The 21,196-nt window shown below is 34.5% G+C and overlaps 1 protein-coding gene across 1 annotated transcript in view; it reads right to left on the reverse strand.

Moving 5' to 3' along the window:
* LOC122719176 (protein expanded-like) overlaps nucleotides 1-20,553 on the reverse strand; it is an 84,438-nt gene extending 63,885 nt beyond the window's left edge. The window contains exon 1 of the mRNA XM_043944778.1: nucleotides 20,147-20,553. The gene's annotated coding sequence lies outside the window, so the exon portion shown is untranslated. The remainder of the gene's footprint in view (nucleotides 1-20,146) is intronic.
* Between the last annotated feature and the right edge of the window lie 643 nt (nucleotides 20,554-21,196).

A 21,196-nucleotide genomic window follows, 5' to 3' on the forward strand; every position in this document is an offset into this window, starting at 1 on the left:
TCACAGTCTCGCGTGTTTTATGCTTAATTACATTTCGAACGCAAGTTCGCGTGCAATCGTGATGCTCCCAATCTCATTGCTATATTTACTCTCACCGTGTAATTAAATTATTTGCCTATTTATACCTCAGCCTTGAAATGTTGGGCTTCATTTAAAAATTAATATAAATCTAAAGGTGCATATCGCATGGCACGTGACATCGTTTTTATTTGGAGGAAAGTTGAAAATTCCTTATGCAGTAGGTATTTGAAATAATTTTTGTAACAGTTATCTTTCACTGTTTAAGGGTGAGTTTACAATTTTCCAATATAATTGAAACTTGATCGAAACTTAGAACATTTCCGTCATTTTCTAAATAAAAATCTTATTATAGCTTTAAATATTCAATTTCAAAATATTCATAATTAACAATTTTTATCCATATTGAATTCGTGTTTCTGATATAAACGCAATTATCCTTTACCCTTTAGAAATAATTATAAAATCGAAGAACGAAATTCATCTTGTTCTCTTCGATTTGAATTCTTATCGTTCGATAAAACTTATCATCCCCTTCATCTTTCTACACAGTGAAGAAAATTCAATATTTTCCACGTCGTCGAAGAAAAGCGCGCAGGATGAACTTATCAACACGCTTCCACCCTCCTCGCTGTTTCTCCCTACATTTTACCCGGTCGATTTACTTTTTCCACGTGACCCACGCTCGATTTATAATCTCCTCGTCGCACTTTTTGCGCTTCACCCCGTTCGCGATTCAAGAATCAACGCGTACACGCCTTAGACGCGTTCGCTCTCTCCGATAGAATAAGTTACGACGTCATCCAATGTTCGAAGCGTTCGACGTTCTCACAATGGCACGATAAATCAGCGTCAAACGCACGCTTCATTTTGTCCGTCAATTTGTTGGGTACGGCGATGCGTGCCGAACTTTAAGCCACGTATATCCATTGGATATCGCGCGAGCTGATTACCACATTTGTAAGAATCCGTGGAGATAATTCTCGATGTGGTGTAAGGAATACTATACAAAAAAAAGGAAATGATTTTATTTTGATATTTCTTCATTGCTTCTACTTTATTTTGATTTCTCTCAGATAATCCTTCAACAAAAAAAAAAGATGGCTGTTTTGATGCAACGAAGTCATTGATACTTTTTTCTTCTTTTGTATCTTTTTCCAAGTGTCAATATTTGTCAAATGACGTTGAACGAAACGATCCTTCGTTCAAGGAGAAAAAAAAAAAATATATTTTTGCTCGCTAAATGCAAATATTTGGATTATAAATAATTTAATACAAAGCCATCGAATTAATAATCAAGATTATTTTTATTCGGATTAAATATACGTAAATCAACGTCTTCTGACGCGTACAGATCCCACCATCAGCATTTCGCATTCGCGCCAATCCGCTAGTAAATGGCGGGACGTTTAATGTCATCGTAGATTCAAGTAGGCACACGATTCATCGTGTCACGCGAGCCGGTTTGGCTATACTTTCAACGCGTGCACAGCCGTTTGTTGCTCCTTTCATCCCTGTGCCCGCGATACACCGTAAACGCGGCAAAACGCTGATTTATCATCGCTACGTAACAAGCGCGCGTGCGTTTCCATCTTTCTCCATTTACACGCAGGGACTGCGTTCTTCCTGTTCGCGGACCAGCGATAACTTCTCTTTCATTCAATCGTTTTCAGGGACGTTTGTCGATTTGAAAAATCGTGTCAACAGAGTGAGCACAGAGTTGCATTGATCGTTAAGGTTAAGACTCTTAGAAGAGAGTGAAACGAGAACGAAGGAACAAACTTCTTTTTGACAGTCTTCATTTCTTTGTCGATATTTATATATTTATCATGATTAATAATAAGTATTAAATTTTATTATTAAATTGGATAAATAAGAATAATTTATATATATATATATATATGTATACACAGTATAATCCAACAGATCTGTTAAAAGATAAAAGGTCAAAAATGAAATTAGAAAGTGAAATTGGAAAACGTACGTGGAGTAAAAATTGTATTTACAGTAGTGTAGATAAAATTTTATTTGACGTTCTTATCGCGTGCAAGAAATCAATGAGAAACGTATCGATTCATTCAGAAACCGAGTGGCGCAATATTCGATTGGGAAAAAGTAAATTACACGTTGGTAAGTTCCAATTAAGAGAGAAACGTTCGCATGGATCGGTTAAAAAATGATTATCTAACATTTAAATAACACATAAATTGTTTGAACTCGAGAAATCGAGCGTGGTCGACAATCCAATCGCTTCGAGTAGCCAAATTACACGGTTCACCAAATGGTCGTAAGAAGAGATTTTTTTTTTCTTTTTTTCATTTTTTTCCCTCTCTTTTTGCTTTTTTTCTCTCTCTCTTTCTCTCTCTCTCTTCCTTTTAGGGAGCACTTACCAGTCCTTTTCTAGCGATACGGGTGATCGAATGGTTTAGAGCCGAGAGTGAGTGGCCCCATTCCAAGCGATTTCATTTCATTCCATTCCATTCCATTCCGTTCCGTTCCATTCCATTCCGTAGTAGACCATTCGATTCGATCGTGCCAGAGGAGTACATAAGACATTATGTAAGAGCATTCACGAGCGTACCCGTAAAGGCGTTTCCTCAAGAATTTCGAAGTCCAAAGAATTTCGTGTACCAATCGTACGCTGTTTGCCACATGATCGCTAGGCTCATTTATATTCCACGGACGTGTTTCACTTGTATAACGGTAGGGAAATGCTATTGCGAGAGAATACGAAGCGATCTATTCGAGGAAAATCAATCACAATTTGGAAAATTTATTTTATCGAGTTTTTTTTTCTGTTTCCTTCTAATCGCGAGATTAATTAAATCGACATAATTTAATGATATGACTGTGATTTAGATTGTATTTTTTCGAATCTGAGGTAGATATTTGCAAAATTGTTAAAATTATAGAATTATTCGATTTTTTGAAACGACTTTTATCTCTCTTTAAATTTGTAAAAATAAAAAAAAAAAGAATTATAATAAGTTTGAATTTTACATGTTAATAAAATATTATTATTTTGGAAAATTCTTCGATCTAAAGTTTCCTCGAAAAAAATTGCTTATCTTCGAAAATATTTAAACTAAAATATTTAAACTCTTTATTAATAGAACACTTAAAACTATGTTTATGATATAAAAATCTGGAACTTAACGACTTCCGGACGCGCGTTATTTAAATCTGGTTGTCGAGCGCGCAATTATATCTACGTAGAGAAAAAAGTATTTCGCTATAATTCACACTTTATGTGATCAGAAGTGAAAAGAACGTGTAATGAAATCAAATACGTTTTAGAACGTTTACTGTTAACGGTACCATGCGTGTAACCGCGCGATACTCTCGCGTGTATGAAATGTTAATGGCCACTACTTGAAAACAAATGCCAAAACAATATAAAACTCTAATATAATTAAAAAAAAAACATCTACTCCTTTTATATATAAAAGAAAATATAAATTAATAATAATAATTTGTAAATAGAAAGCGCAATGGGGAAGTTGCACCTACTAATTTTTTCTATCGCAAGAAGAGTTGTACAAGCTTGGATATCAAGGACAAATCAGAAACACGTCATCACGATGTAAAGTATCATTAAACCTACGGTATTGCTAACAAGCACAAACTGATAACTGTTGCCGTAATCGGCCATAGTTATTGCCACAGGCGCCACTCATTTATGACAATAGAAAACATTCACTCCGTCTCGTGGAACGTGCAAATGCGCAATGAAATAGAGGTTTTACTTTTTAAATTAAAATTACATTTAAATATTAGTTAAGTTAGATCAAAAAAAAAAAGAGAGAGAGAGAGAGAAGAAAAACCAAATATGAATTTAAAAAAGAATTTAAGTTCGAGAAGAAATATATTAACGTCTTTCCAAATTTATTAAGCTATACGATAATGTAATTAACGTTGGATAAATATTTAAGAGCATCGGAGGAAAAAAAAAGAAAGGGCAACGGACAGGCTTCCCTAATGGTGCGGATGCACGCGAATGCACGGATTGCAGAATGCACTCGTTAAAAACTGTTTAAACGCTATTTAATACGTGGGAAGAGGAGGAACGGGTATTTCACGGTAGAACGTTGATATTAATAACTTTAATGCATAGAAAATATTTAGAAATATCTAAATAATTTTGCATACCACTTTAACGATACTTTCAAATATTAATGTACGATCAAAGATTTTTCCGATTCGAACGTAATATATCTATTTACTTTACAAATATTTTGCAAATATTTCTATTAATAACTAAATATTTAATAGAAACATTAAATATAATGCTAAAATACGAAATAACATTAGACGTTATTAAGAAGATTAACAAAAAAGAACACGCTTATCTCATGCTTTCTAACACAAAAAAAAAAAAAGAATGCATAGAGGAGGCAGAATATAATTCACCACGTCACAAAGAAATGATAACGAGTACAATTGATAAGTGATCCGTTTACTACTTAATGTCAGCCATACTTTATATCGCGCTCCTATCGTGCTCCTAATGGAGAGAACATACAGGAGGAGGGGACGTGAATCAAAGGATATCGCGACAAAAAGAAAGCGTGAAAGCAACGGTTACTTCATCCATTTTCCACGCCGCATATGTACGCCATATACGGTGATCGGACACATCAGCAGGAATTTAGTAACAGCGTCGTGTTAAACTCGCGACGCACAAATGGGCTCTGCGTAATCTGCGACTCGAAGCGAATGGTATTCGGCGAGGCTAATGCAACCTCGTGAGCCTCAAAGCGGATAGGGCCATCCATCGTTAAAACGTTTTGAAAGACGTAAAACACGGTCAGGCTCGTGTATCAAAAGTACACAAGGGGGAGGAGAAGTACACCTCTCTCCACGACCTATTAGGACGAGGTCTTAAACGTCGCGGGAAAACGAAATTTTATCGTGGCAATTAAACCGAAACGAGAAGAGAAGATGCACGCATCGAATTCCAGAGATGTAATACTTCAATTAGCGGGCGTAATGCACGTCTAATAGGAAAATTAACGGACATGTGCGTCTTAATTGCCGGGAATCTACCGGCGCGCATAGTTGAGATAATAATTTTAAATAGCTGGCTTGGTAACACTCGTTCGAAATTTACGGTTAAACGGATGGAACGTCTTCACGCCACGTGACAGTACGATAACCGTATTTCATCGCACAGGAATCTCGACGAGACAATGACCGAAGATGCGATTACCTGTCGAGGTTATAAAATTTCGCGAAGTTCATTCGTTTTGTTACTCGAGAAGTTACTTTATAAATAAATAAAATATTTCTCAACAACGATGAATCTTTCCTCGTTATATCCGTATTTATATAGTATACGTATATGATAGTTAACCAGCTTTGAATTTTATTATAAAGAAAATAAATTTATTTTTAAAAAGGACATGATAGGATAATAATGATATGAAAGCTTGGATAACGCTACGTCAACTTAGCGTGATAGATGCGAATTAAAAATCATAGAATTTTCACAAATAAACGATCTTTTGAAATATATAATATAGAATTTAATATTAAACCGTGGATATTCCAATTTCTTCCATTCACTTTAATTTAACGGTATAAATAATAGTTATTTTGTATACATCTTGTTACCCCCGATTACCATGAATTACCGATAGCTCACCTGGCATTGTTAAACCAACGAATCGGTTTCCTAGAAAACAATTTCCATCGACACGTTTTATCGAAGTACAATCGCTCGAACGTACAATTAAACGTGATTGTCAGTCCAGATTCTAAGCGAAAACCTGCCTAGAATTCTCCCGTCCCCATTAAAAAGAATACCGCGCGTACCAGATTTCAGGGAAGAGGGGAAATACGCAACGAACGAGTTTACAAAGTTCAGATTACGAATTAAACGAACCCACAGGAATTGTTGAATGTGTTCTGCGCATGGGATATCTATATATGCACATATATATATATATGTCGATTGGTGTCCCGCAGGCGAGAACAGAGAGAAGAGAGTCGAATTAAATCGGCCTGGCTACATCCTGGAGTCCGTGATCGTAATTATACGGCGGGGCCCCGACTATTTTTGGGCCGGTCGGCCGCAGGCGAAGCGTCGTTAGTTTGATAGTTCCCGGATACGGCAGCCATACGGTTAACGTATAACGACGTTCGTGCCATTCGAGTTTAATAACAGAGATGCGAAAGCACGAACATGAAAAAATGAGCCAGACGACAGCGCGACGCCAGGAAGAAACCGCAGGCACGCAGGTCAATTCGATACAAGGGCCGAATTCCTCGGGCCCCGGGGTCGTGTCGCCTTGCCCCCTCGGCCAGCCAGCGTTACGTGCTTTCGGTCAAAAAAACGTATTCCTCCATCCCTGGCGCACATCCCTCCCTTCCCCGCTATTCTATTCTTTCCATACCTTTCAATTACGACGAAAAGATACGACGACGAACCACCATTATAGTGCATTAGTGAAACGAAACGATCTGTTAATTTTACGATATACGTTCCACGTATTTGGTACGAGGTAAAAACTCGAGTCGGCATAAAAGAGAGTTCTATTTGTAATTTGCTTGGAAAGAAGTATAAATGGAATTTCAAATGGGAGGAAAATAAAAATATGGAAAAGTTTAAAGCGGCGGTATTCATTACATACATGCGTAAACGCTGCTATCGATGCATGCCGCCATTAGCGTTAACGTTTACCAACGTTAATTAAAAACAAAGAAAGAGAAAATAGAACGACGAGTTACAGAAGCTTCGTAAAATGGTTCTGTAAATAAATGGGAGGATTCCATAAGTGGTAGCGGATGGTAAACGTCCATTATAACCCGCGAGCAAGTTAATCAAACCCGGTCCTGTATAAACAAAAAGATATATATACCTTTAACGTGCAACGTTAAGGAACGCTAATTACGGAGTAATGGCGCCAATAAGGTGCACACCACGATAAATGATGGAACAAAAGCGTAGGAGACGCGGCGCGGACAAGACTCGGTCCACGCCTAGGAAGCTGGAATGCGTAAAGATAACTAAAGATCAAGAAATTGCATAAGTCACGTAATGACCACAGTTGTGGTGTACACGCCTGTCGTATAAAATATAAGGGAGTTATGCTCGATTATGCTTCGCCGGGCGTATAAGTGGCGCGCATACGCGTACATTACCGGGGAAAGGTTGTATGCGTAGGCGTCGTACACGTGCACACAGGGACGTGCACGCGCAGGCGTGTTAAGTAGACGCCGATAAATCGACAGATAGACATAACCTATCGTGGATGGTGCGAGATAATCGCGCCTTCAAGCACCATGTTAATTAGACCATAGACGCCTGCTTCGGTGTAAATGCGCGCATTAATCGGTCAACCTGGTTAAAAGAAACGTTCGTTCGTTAGATCCATGTCGATGTCTGTGGAATCTCGGTGTAATAGTTTCGACGTGTACTCGTTTCCTAATCTCGATAACGTAACGCGAGAGTAAAAAATTTGTACGGGAATGTAACATTACTCGATACTTGATCGCTTTGCGTATAACATGGTGTCACGAACGAGCAGTCATGAATTTGTAGAAATTTAATAACTATACGTGAAAACTGAAATTTCGTTTACAATTGTATAGAATCTTTTATATTATCAGTCTCTGTGCTCTCTTTTACTTACTTCCATCTTATCGGACGATCAATTGGAATTTTTATAAAATTTCAAGATTCAAGAAGGAATGGCACGTGGCATTTCTTCCTAATTCGTAGGAAGATTGTTTATTTCGTTGAACAGATAGGTCGGGTCATAGCCATCGCTACGGAACCACGTTATCTCACAGGCCGTGACGGATGACACAATGGAGTACATTGACACTACGTGCCACGCTATCTGCCAGTATCTCACCTCATGCCCGTACACGCAAGCAAGTATACGTACGAGCCGGGTTGAATGTGTGCGAGCAATTCTTGTACGTGCATCGGTGTACATGCATGCAGAACGCTGCGAAGGTGGAGGTACTTTCACCAGGTAGCCAAGTTCCACGATGCACGCCGATAGCCAAGAGCAGCCCACTTTGAGAGCTGCATTCCGAGTGCATACTGCACCCTGTACCCAGGTTCGGATTAATACACCGAAAGACCCGATGTTTCCCGGATATTGCAAGTTTTCGTTACAGAATCCAGAATGAAGCGTAAAATTTTTTTACGCAATTTGCAAATATATATATGTGTATATATGTATATTTTATAAAGAAATAGATATACAACGTTGTTTCTTCGTTTTCGCAAATTGGGTAATTGTAATCTTCGAAATTATTCATCACAAATGTTATTTCCTAATCACTGGTTGAATTTATGTCTCGATTGTGTTTCTAATGGAAAAGAAGATATTTATAAAAGAACGAAAGATGTTTGGCATTTATGCCAATTTTTCACTTGGCACGCGAAAGATATTCTATGGTGCATTGATACACTATATGTCATATTATTATTTTAAAGGATATATGTATACATGTATAGAATGGCATGTTGGAGTCTCTGTACTTTCACCGGCTACCCAAGTTTCTCGATACTCACGATACGTTACGAATATCATGCATGAATATTTCATGGATCTTACAGCCGAGATCTTTTAATTTTCTAATAGCGTTTCTGGCGCCGTCTATCTATATTTGGAACAATTTTAAAACTCTTCTGTTCCATCATTTACCGATCATAAAAATTAAAAAAAATTCATCTCATTTTAATAAAATAACGATAAAAAGCTTCAAACTGGTACATTATCGAAGTTGATCGAATAAAAACGAAGAAAAAAAAAAAATGGATATACCTATGATTACGCTTAAAGCAAGAGCTCAGTGTATACTACTATTAACCACACGTTATTAATCATACATCGTAAAAAAGATATCCAATATTTTCTTGATTTATGCATTTCGATATTACTATCTCTGAGGAGATATAAAAATATTTCAAAGAAAAAAATTCCCAATATTTTTAGTCATTTTTAACATTTTTAACGAACGAATTAAAAGATTAATATCACGATTAAAATTTACAATTTATTCAAAGGTACATATTAATTTCGCGAGCATCCAAGATTCTTCTCGAATCTCGTTAGTTTTATCGGTGCACGCGAGGTTTTCGCGCGAAATGGGGAGAGAGAGAGAGAAAGAAAGAGAGAGAGAAAAAAAAAAGAAAAAAAAAATGAGTCTCGAGACTCGAGGATGGCATGGACTTTCGAATGCACAGTGTGTTACGTCTTCCCCGCAAGTCCAGCAGTTACTGTCACGCGCGCCCACGCGATCTCGTGCAAAGGACGATAATAGCGCGTTTAAGTACGTATAAATTCCATCGTATAACTCGCGACTCCGTAGGGCGCTCCGAGTGCGCCGTTAATAACCCCGCCGGGTGGAAAACGGCGCAAGAAGCAATGAATTTTCAGGGGCAGATAGGAGACTCACAATCAACCCCCTCTCCCTTTCTCCTCCCTTCTTTTCTGCTGTTCGGCCGCTACGTGGGTGGACATTGCGGACGTGGCCGGTCTACGTTGGCTGAATTCGAAGACAGGCCCGTATCGGCCACGAGGGAGCCGATCCGGTATTGCCGGATGCTCGAATTCCATGTAGAGGGACGAGGATATTTTTTAAAAGAAAAAAGAAAAAAGAAAAAAAAGACCATAGGAGAAAGCAAAGCGGAAACGTAACGGGGCGTGTAACGCGTGGAAATTTATTCGATAAATCATTCTTCTCTCCTGACAATGCGAAGAAGCGTAGTAGAACAGTGAGAAATTGCGTTCTCGCGTGAGAAAAAAAATCTTCTGATCTACTTTCTTCGTGTTCTTCAAGTTTTTTTTTCTTTTTTTTTGTCTTTCATTTATTTCGTCTTCATTTGAGCGCACACAAATAAGAAATTTCATGTTTTGATTCATGTAATGTGGAGGAGTATCCACACCATTTGGAAACACGTACAAATGTTGACGATCATTTGCCAGCGTTGCATCGTTCGCGTCTCCATCGACCGATCAAGTAGCTCGTAAACATTCATGAACCAGTTGTGCGACCCGTGAATACGCGGCTTAACGCCACGCGATCGTATCTCACGTTTGTCAAGCCAAACTTGGGCGTTAGTTGGCTAATTTTGAAGCAATTTTAACATTTTACGAACCGTATCTGGCGATCGTGTTTGAGAAAGGGAACGAATGAGAGCATAATTGGATACATATTAACTCGTTCTGGAAATCTTGATGTTCTCAATATTACAATAAATACGTAAATATAAAATTCAAATGTTCTAGGTCCTCGAGGTCCTTCGATATTGCAATAAATATAAATATTATCCGAAAATATCAAATCTTCTTTTTTATATGTTCAATTGAGATTTACTAAATTAATCTTCTGTGGATAAATAAATGATTGGTGTCATTGTAAAGTTCAAAGAAATTTTGCAAGAGAACTAGAAATAAATTGTTGTCATATTTTCTTTTAAAAATAGACAAATTTTTCTTCTTTAAATTTATATAAATTGCAAAGGAGTTTTGTTATATTTTAAAATCGTTTTAGAACCATTAGTCGTAAAGTCGTATATACGACTCGATAAGAGTCGATAGCCTCAAAAAAAAAAAAAAAAAAAAAATACCAGGGTGTCACACCTTTCTTACCATTGTAAATATTATACATACTTGTCATATAGATATCGTATAAGATTAAAATTCTCAATATTCTTCCAATTCTCAAATTTTCAATTCTCGTTCAATCTGCTTCTTTGAATCTCCACGAAATATTACAAGGCATATTATACATATTTAATTACTTTTATTCATCACTCATCGAAGTTTCAAGGTTTCTTCATGTAAAATCCTACTGATTTTTTTTAATTCCTTACCAAACGTTATATACGATTTCTCTCCTTATTTAACAAACGAATTCCACGTAAGATATAAGAATAAAGTTGATTTCAATAATACCCTAGTTATTACGATAAAATGTTAAAAAGATATACTATTATTATTTATTTCTTAAGAGAATATCTTATTTTGAGAACAGAATAGGAAATATCGAATAATTACGATGAATGAATTACGGCAATGAAAATTTTTACAAAGGAAAAAAAAAAGAAAGAAAGAATAGCTATGAAAACAGATTTGATAAAATGTATTACGTAAGGAGGATCGAACCACTTTTAATGGTAAAAAATTTACAATTCAACATTTCGTATATATCTCTCTCTCTATATATATGTATATAGAATGTTGTTCATAATTTTTTCTCCAAATTTCGTCCATATGTTCTATAGATATAAAGAAAAAAAATATTATGTAAATATAAAAAGATTTAAATATAGATTTTTCCTTCTTAACTTCATTAAAAAATTCAAAAGGAACAGTAATTCACAATTACCATAATACGATATAAAAATAAATTAACAACAATTAAAAAACAAATTAACAATATATGATTATCTTACAAAATTTCAATTGACTTTTTTTTATCAATTGATTATTCTACTCTTAATTTTAATGCACAATTTTATTTCAAAATTCTCTCGCATCTCGCAGAACAATCTCTAACAAAATCTAAACTAAAAAAGGAGGGGAAAAAAAAAAAAAGGAAAGGAAAAAAATAAACTAAAACACCCTGTATACCCCGTGAAAGTTTATCGTAGCCGGTCTACGAAGAGGCACACACCGATACAAGGGGAGCAGGAACGATTCGAGTCTCGGGGCAACGTGGCTCGTAGGCACGGCAATGTTGACCAGCTCGCTCGCAAATCGGGTACAAGGTAAAGGATTCGTACGTGAGTGGCGTTCCAACGGCATCAGGTTTTATCGTGGATCGTACCGCGGCTTCATTATTCGTTTCTGGCACGTACGGGCATTCACACCCGTTCGAGCCACGATCGGGCTTGCCAGCGGGTTTCTTTTCCTCCGTCGAGAGCAGAACGAAGAAACAGAATCCACGACGATTCCGAGGCCCGATCGTACGAGCCCTCCCCTATCCACACTACTCGGATGCATAACGAGTAGTTCTCGCGTTCCTTGCCATTTCTACCGAGAAAGACGCGTATACCTTTCAGAGGAGATGCCTTAGCTTTTGTGTATGTACGCACGTGTGTGTATGCACGCGTATATGTATGTGTACGATGGATACGAACACGCGAGCACAACGGACCGCTCTCTGCCTCCAAGCCTCTCCAAGATTATTTTTATCGCGATGTCCATTGTTCACTGTTTACGGTAAAAGCGATTTATGTCCGCTCATTGATGTATGAATCGATCTGAAATTGTAATCGAGAGAAGAGAGACAAGAAAAAGGAAGGGGGGGGAGGGAGGATTTGGACCTCGTCGATTTTCAAGGGAGCCATCCGAACCGACACATCTTTCTATTTCTTCTTAAAATAGTAGATTCAGAGCGTATCTTTGTTCCAAGATTGTTGTTATAATAAATTTAATTACACGTTTACAGATTTTTTTTATTTTCCTTTCGTTCTTCAATGAATTTGATCTATTTATTTAAGATAGATCTCGAAGATCTCTTTTTTTCCCTTCCCCCTTTGATTTATGATCCTCGAATAAAAGACTTTTTCTATTCTATAAAAAAAAAAAAAAAAAAAAAAAAAAAAAAAAAAAAAAAAGAAATTATTTCGAACAATAGAGTAGAGAGGCTTTAAATAGCCATTGGAATTTTTGTATCGCCGAACCGCGATAAAAATCGCACCGCACGCGCGCGTGCTCCAAAGGCGGGTTCACAATAGTGTTTGTTCTATTCTATATGTGACCCGGTCCTTGCGACTCGGAGACAAGACGTGGAATTGTTCGGAATAACCTTCGTGCGGTTTGAGGTCCGGCTGCAACGTGACCGTGAAGGTCGGAACACCGCAAGCCCTTCGCATAAATTCCTTTCTATGGCACGTTCTCCCCTAACTTTACCCGAGAGGAGTCGTGCTCTCCACGGAATATCAATGATGGTACCACATAAATTGAGAGATGCCTTCGCGATGGGCTCCTGAGAAATCGCCTTATCAAAGGGGAGAGGGGAGAGGAGGGGAGGAAAAAGAGGAGGAGGAGGAGGAGGAGGAGGAGGAAGGAAACGGACGACGGGGAGGAGGAAGGGGTGGGGTGGTATTTGTAAGTTATTCCACCGCGTGTACGACCAATTATTCCGCGTGAACTTTCCGCGAAGCGTATTCACATCGTACGTAAAGCGCTATTTTTTACTCGACGCCGTTCTCGATATTTATGCGCGAAATGGAAATATGCGCGACAAACGCAGCGAGCGCTATGGCGGACGCGATTGCGTACGCTATGCCGGGCTCCATGCGGGTACCGAAAAATATTGGATTGGGATACCGAAGGTTTCTCGCCGCGTAAAGTTCATCCCGGCACCCGAAACGTGTAACTTTGAATGGATTTTATATGCGATCGAGTATCGCATTATATATGCGGGATACCGAGTTATTATTCGATGCATTTCGGATTATGTAAATTATTCGATAATAAAAAGTGAAAAAGTTGCTCGATGGGAACGTAAATTATAATTTATCTTGCGCGCGTTTCGTATATGATAGATGCGAGAGTTATTCGAGCGAGCTGAGTAGCAGAATTTTAATTCGACTCGGAGTATATATATACGGAGAAGATTTTTTCCACCGATTTGAACGTATTTAAACAATTTATTTCGACTCAAATCGATTCGATTTCTTAGCCTGTTATTTATCATTTGGAAATTCAAATATTAGTTTATGTATTCGATTTTAAAAATTTCAAAACTATTTAACAATCGGAATATCTATTTTATAAAAATCTTAATCCAAATGGTTCTTTCGTTATTGATTTTGAATCCTTGAGAATATTTTTATACTTTCATATCAAAAATATATAGAATGATTATTAGACAGACTATTCTTATCCAGTTTGATCATAATAATGGAATGTTTGGAAAATCGTTATTATATAAAGCGTTCTAATCTCTCTAACTGTTTTTAAAACGACAAAGAATTATGCTCGTCTATGTTTTCTATGTTAAAAACGAGAAGCGCGAAGAAATTCCGCGTTCGTAATATTCTCGTGTAAATAACAAGACGTGGAGAAAAGCCACGGACGTAAATTCAATCGAAGCGGTTACCTTGAGCGCCATTTAAATCAACGGAATTCCACAGCATGCTCTGCGAGAGAGAAGCTGCTAACTACCAGACTTCCAACAACAATCAACGTGCCCGGGAAGGCAAGAGAGAAAAAGCTGCAGGAGATGGTTCGTAACTTGGCAATAAATTATAAATTGTGATCAGGCAGGCGGTGCTCATCGATGCATTATGGATCGTGCACAAGGATTATGCAGGTCGAACACGGCGATCTGTAAATTCTACTCCGTACGTAGAACGTACTACGTGTAATGCTGTTTTACATTTCATCATGAATATCAAACGATTGTCGATCGTTTCATAGCGGGGAGAAAGATACGAAAGATAAAAATTGTATACATAATGTTCGCTTTTATTATTTTATCATTTAATTTTCATCTAAAACGAGATCGAGTTTTTATAAAAGTATGAAATATTTATTTATTAATATTTACATTTAGAAATAGGAATTTAGGAACGTCATTAAGAGTCAAATAAATGAAGAAACAGACATCGTCATTTTTTTTTTAGCCGAAAATGTTAAGCTTGTAAATTAACATTTCATTGCTCAGTATCAGATAATAAGGTATTCCGCGTGTTTACCTTCGTTTCGACTTTTATTTCGTGATTTTCGAAATATGCCTATATTTAAAAAATTTTTAAACTCAAGAGGAATATACTTATTTACACGAATAAAAGTTTTTTTCTTTCTTTGCTTCTTCGAAAATAATTTCAATTAACTAAATATCTCGTTTCGTTCTATGAAATTATCAACATGGAATCTTTCTTCTTTTCGAGACGAGATTCCACATTTTTCAGTCGCGATAAAGAAATTTCTAAAATAAATCTAACTCGTCGTACGAGATAAGATGCTTTCCAAGCACAAACTCTACTTCTTTCATGTATAACAATCTTTCTAAGGATGAAAAATTTTTTTCCTGACTCAATTTCGAATTTTTCACAAAATATTTACCTTTTATTGATTTTAATCACTTCCATCCAATAACAGTAATTTTCATCCAATATCCAGACGAATGATCAAAATTCTATTGTATCACCTTGTGTGTAGTAAGGTGTAGTACGTGATCGCGTTTCCTATACTGGCAGCCAGCGAGAGAATGAAAGAATGCACGAACGATCGTACTGGTTTCGTGTAAGAGATTCGAAACGGTGCAAGCAACAGCATCGGACATCGGATACGAAACGATCCTTCGTTCTTCACTCTTTCTCGTCGTTCGTGTGTTACGAGCACACCTATACGAGTATGACTCATCGCATCAAGATATAATTATGATAATCGCAGACACCCCGATACGCGCGCGCCTTTCGTAGCCATCGCGAATTTCTCGAGAATGGAGTTTATACGGGAAGAGAGGAGGTTGGATCGGTCCAGGCCGATTAGCCCGGGCCAATATTCCCCTCGATGATTACGTTTCCCGATCGAGCCCCCTCCAAACTGCCTCCGAGAGGACGAAAGCATGTGTTAAGCCAGAGTACATCAGCTGTCCCGTGCCGAAAATTCGTAAAAGCCGTTACCACGGTATACCTAAAAATGCCCTTCTGCTTTGCCTGCAATCTTAAGCTACGAAACTCGAAAACATCACCCCGATTCCGTTTCCTTCGACACTGATTACCGGTACTGTTATCAGGTATTTAAGCGTCTTATTGAGCAATAATAGCTCACGGCGGTCTCTCATAAATTTTCGAACGAGCCTTTTTCTCTTTTTTTCTCTTTTTTTTCGGATCACTAGTCCTGTAACATCGTCTATAATACGAATAAAGGCAATAATCGGCATCACGGATACGCGGGATAATATTGTATGGTAAGCACGATAAAAATTTGGTATTCGTAATTTGGACATAATTAGATTTCCGTTTTTGAGTTTTGACTCGTGAATTCATATCGATCGATTGATACGTTCGATAGTTGTTCCGCATTTTCGGATATCGATTATTAAAATATAAGAGAAGAAAAAAATGTATATATAAAATAAAGAGAGAGAGAGAAGAAACACGAGATAGGTAGATAGAGAAACAATGAAGAAAAGGGAAAGAAGGAAGGAAGGAAGAAAGAAAGAAAAAGAATAAGAAGTTCTTCGCTGGTTTCAGACTTTATATAGAATCTGGATTGTGTAGCTACCGACCACCATCTGTCGTCCGACTATAGATACTAATCTTCAGTGCTGAAGAGATAAAGGGCGAAGCAAAAGATGGCGCTTTGTCTTAGCCGCCCCTCGGCATTCCTCTGTTCCGAGGCAACTTCAGCCCAAGAATTATAATCACCCCACGGTATCCTCCGAATATTTAGACCTTCGTAGACAATTTTTACAACTGAAGAGAAGGTTGCGTGAAAGAAAGAAGAAGAGAGAAAATGAAAGGAATGAAGGAGAATTGACCTGAACAGAAGAGAAAGAGAGATGAGAACCACGAGCACCTGCGCGTTTTACCTTCGGCCACATTCTTTGTGATTTCCTCGAGAAAAATAGCTCGGAATTCTTGGCCACTTTCGGTACGTGTATTCGGCCTTTCCATACCATTCTAATAATTGTAAAAAAAAGAAAGAAAGAAAGAAAGAAAGAAAGAAAGAAAGAAAGAAAAATTTAGAAACCAAAAGAAAAAAAAATCATTCCATTTTCCTTCGAGGCTTTCTCAAATAATGATCATTATCATTTGGTTTCGAAGAAATTTATGATCTCGATGGACAAGCTAATTTTTTCCGGGACAAAGAATTTCTCTTGTTCTTCGACCATAGTATCGACTAGCGTATCATTACTTTCTTTCCGACCGAATAAAATTGGAAGAAGTGAAAATATGTTGAAAGAATCACAGACATAATTATTATACACGTTCCAGGAAACATCGTCAGATTGGAACTTTAAGTGGATCCTAGAGAAATGATAAATTCCAGGCTAAACTGCTCGTAAAATCAAGATGAGATTTCAACAAGCTCCCATATTAGATAGAATTGTTATTTCCCCAAGAAGAAATGGAAAAATAAAATATTTTCTGATTATATTTTGAATGTCATCCGAATTTTTGATTCATTCATTTTTGATATTTATCATTAATTATTATATCTGATCAATTCTATATATAATTTTTGTTTCTTAAACTAATTGATACGTATATATATATATCTATACATATACAAAAATATATTTATATTTATATTAAATTATAAAATTTAAATTAATTTTTTATTCTCGCGACTTGATTCCGAAAGAATTGTGTCATTATTATGTTACAAATTAATTTGAAATTTATTCAATTATTTCTATATGAAATTATATATGTAAATTGTCGATAAAATTTTAAATAGAAGTCTAAAATTCTTTAGATTTACATAAGCAGAACAAAATTTCATTCGTTATACAAAATTATAAATAATTTTTAGGTTATAAATAAGGTTATAAATAATCTAACCTAAAACTTATAAGAAAATCGAATTCATTCAAATAATTAAAAAAAAAAAATTAGATTATTTAAATTTAGAGAAATTTTTTTGAAATAATAAAAAAGAAAAATTGTTTTTGAATCCAATGCGTTTTGAAAAATTTCGAGCTCATGAATACTTGGAATAGTTCAAGCAGCTTTGGTACGAGGTGAAAAAGTGTTTGGACGACCTCTCGAATGTCGGCTAAAGAGGTGCCTGAATATTATTTGCCCTAGCACACAACGGCCTCCAACGTAGCCTCGAAAAATATTTTGCACGGGTAATATTTACGCAGGATAAACACATAAAAGGCACAAAGCAACAAGAAGAGAGTGGTGCGAAAGATACAAAACTAACGTGGTTGCTCGACATGGGTAGTATAATAACGTGAATTACGATATCGTGAACACTTGGTCAATACATACCGCGTTCTGCGGTTTTGCATTAAACGAAAGGAATATATATATATTCACGTTTCCCTTTTTTTTTACGTATCTATATCGATAAACGAAAGAAATAACGATGCGATATGGAATATAATTGAAATGTTACAAATAACGATTCGACAATGGTAAATATTATGGATTTATTCTAATCAAAAATATATAATATTAAATAAATAAATATATAATATATAATATTTTATTAAAATGGATTAATGACGAATGTTTTATTGCGTTTAAACTACTTTCAACTATATATAATTTATAGCGATAGTCACGGCTTTCGTTTCCTACATATTAACATTCAATATGGCAAGCCAAAGTTGAAAAGAATGCCGCATTGAAAAACCATTCTATGCCTATAATCAAATATTTTATTATTGCGAATGTACAAAGAGATTCAACATATCAAAAAGATAAACATTTTTAACTTGTAACATATATAGCAGAGAAATAAGATAAAATCAATTTTAAAATTACTATTTGAAAGCGAAGTTAATTAATATAAAAAATAAGAAAGAAAAATGATTAATAATTTTGAAAACATAAAAGAATCATGATATATATATAAAAATTGTAATCAAAATCATATTCAATATAATATTTTTTAATATTAAATTTATTTTATAATTATATTTCATCAATGTTAATTGTTATTTAAAATTATGAAAAAAATTATTTTACAATAATTAAAAATAAAATAAAGATACGCATTCATGAATAATATATATATATATATATATTATTCATTTTTAATAAGAAAAAAATGATTTATTTTAATTGCAATAAATGCATGATATTATAAACTTAATATCATAATTCGAAAATAAAAAACTTATAAATTTCATTTCGTGAAAATTATTAACGAAAAATACATACGCTTACCTAATTTTTTGAAGATGTATTCAAATACGATTCACGTTTTGCATCAAGATTACTTTTTCCAAATATAAACTAGAAGAAGTTAACCTCAACAATATGACTGACTACACGCGGTCGAATGCGCGGGTGCCGCGAGTCAGAATGTGCGCATGCGCATTCACAGTGGAATGTGCCCTCTCCCATGAACAACCTCTTCCCGTCCCGTAAACTAGCGATAGATTCAAGATGTTTTAAAGTATTTCGAATATTATTTGAATTATAAAAATTTAATAATTTTAATGTATATTAATAATTAAAAAAATATTGTAGTTAACTTGCAGTCCAATAGCTAGATCATTTTTGACTTAGTTATCTTAACGATTGGTAATTATACTAATTATGGTAATTATGCTTAGATAATTAAAATTATATATATAAATTTCTGATATTGATAATTAGTATAAATTTTTAAATTTTATTATATATTTTTATCCATTTTAGTACAAATTTTAAGAATTAATGATTTTTTCTTTAATAATTTAAATCATTTTTGGATATGATATTTATGAATTCTTTAATTTTTTAAATATAGTTTAAAATCTTTATATTTTTAAATTTGAATAGCAATTTGAATTTTTATATTATTAATTGTTTGAAACTTCAGAAACAATTGTCATTATTATATATTTTTTTCTTCAATCTTATCTTGTCAATTCAACTACAATTGTTCTACTTATTTTATTCGTATGGCAATGTCATCGCAGTCATTAAAATATGCATATATAGACTTATACATTTATAAATATCGGCTATAAAAAGTTCTTTATGAATATCATATGTATGTATACTTTTTACAATTTGTTTTACAATAAAATTATTATTTCAAAATCTGCTAATATGATCAAATAAATTTGTAAATTTGGAAAATTATTGAATCGTGTTGATATTTTTGTTTAATTATAAAAAATGAATAAAATAATAATCAAATTTTATAAATAAATATAAGGATACATAATATTTGCAAATATTGTATATACTCGAATGTTCAAATTTAGAAAATAATTATTTAATTATGAGTATTTCATTAATAAACAAGAAACACACATCAAAATTGATACATTCTATACAAATTATGTTTTAAAATTATTCCAGTTTCATTACCCGCGCTTTTGAAATGGCGTCCTAATATTTAAACATACTGCCAATTAAGGATTCGAAAAGATCATCATATATTTAAATATTTAAATATGAAATTGTATAATAAAAATTACAAAACATTTAATTTTATGATTTAAATATAAAATATGAGAAAATGATTACCTCTTCTTTCCGTTCCTAATGATTTATCTGAGCATAAAGAACATTCCGATGATGCACGTAATCCGATTAATCCAACGTAACACAAAGAAGCCTGTTTTAGACGCGTAACAGGTGGTCGTAATGAATAAACACTTTTGTGTAAAGATACTATAAAATGCACAGCACAACACAAATCGCACGTTTGCCGCCGCATACACGAAATTCAGTAATCTCACGTGAACTTCGAAGCGAATAAAACGAATTCTTCTTTCTTTTTCACACGTTAATCGAACCGCAGAAAAACCATTCTAACGTTACTACATTTTAATTTCTATAAAATTTGTTAACTTTATTGGTAATTATAATAGATGTAACCTTACAGAAATTTAGGACACAGTTTTGTGAAACGAAACTTATAAGATGCAGCAAAACACCAACACAACATACTTCACCGGCGGCCGGCGACTGACTGACTGGCGGCACACGCCGACTTCTCATAATCGACAAACTAACCTCACAATGTCAAATCAACTTATAAAACTCGCGAATTATATAAATTATTGAAATGTGCTGATAATATAATATATAACAAAATTATATAAAAATCGTATTTAAATTTCGAAGATTTATATAATTTTTTTATATGCATAGATTAAATTTATTGTAAAAATAATTTTTTTTAAATAAATTGGTTGAAATTATTATATGTATATGTCAAATTTATTTTAAATATTTATAACATTTTATAATTGAAATCTTTTTTTATTGTCAAGTAAATTAGAACATTTAATATAAATAATTAATAATATTTTTGTATAAATGTTTTATTATATTTATTTTTTATTTTATATATATATATATATGTTAATAAAAAAGAAATATAATCTCTTGAAATTTTTTTATACAATTTTTTAGTATTATAGTTAATTAATTTAATAAAATTTATTATAATATATTTGTTTAATAATAAATTAATAATAGATTTATTTTTATGATAATTTTAAAGATTTTTAAGTTATTCAAATAAATCATAAAATTTTTCTTTAATTTCTATTAGGAAATAAAAATAAA

The sequence above is a fragment of the Apis laboriosa genome, unplaced genomic scaffold (assembly GCF_014066325.1).
Source record: "Apis laboriosa isolate Shangri-la unplaced genomic scaffold, ASM1406632v1 scaffold70_cov154, whole genome shotgun sequence".
Lineage (NCBI taxonomy): Eukaryota > Metazoa > Arthropoda > Insecta > Hymenoptera > Apidae > Apis > Apis laboriosa.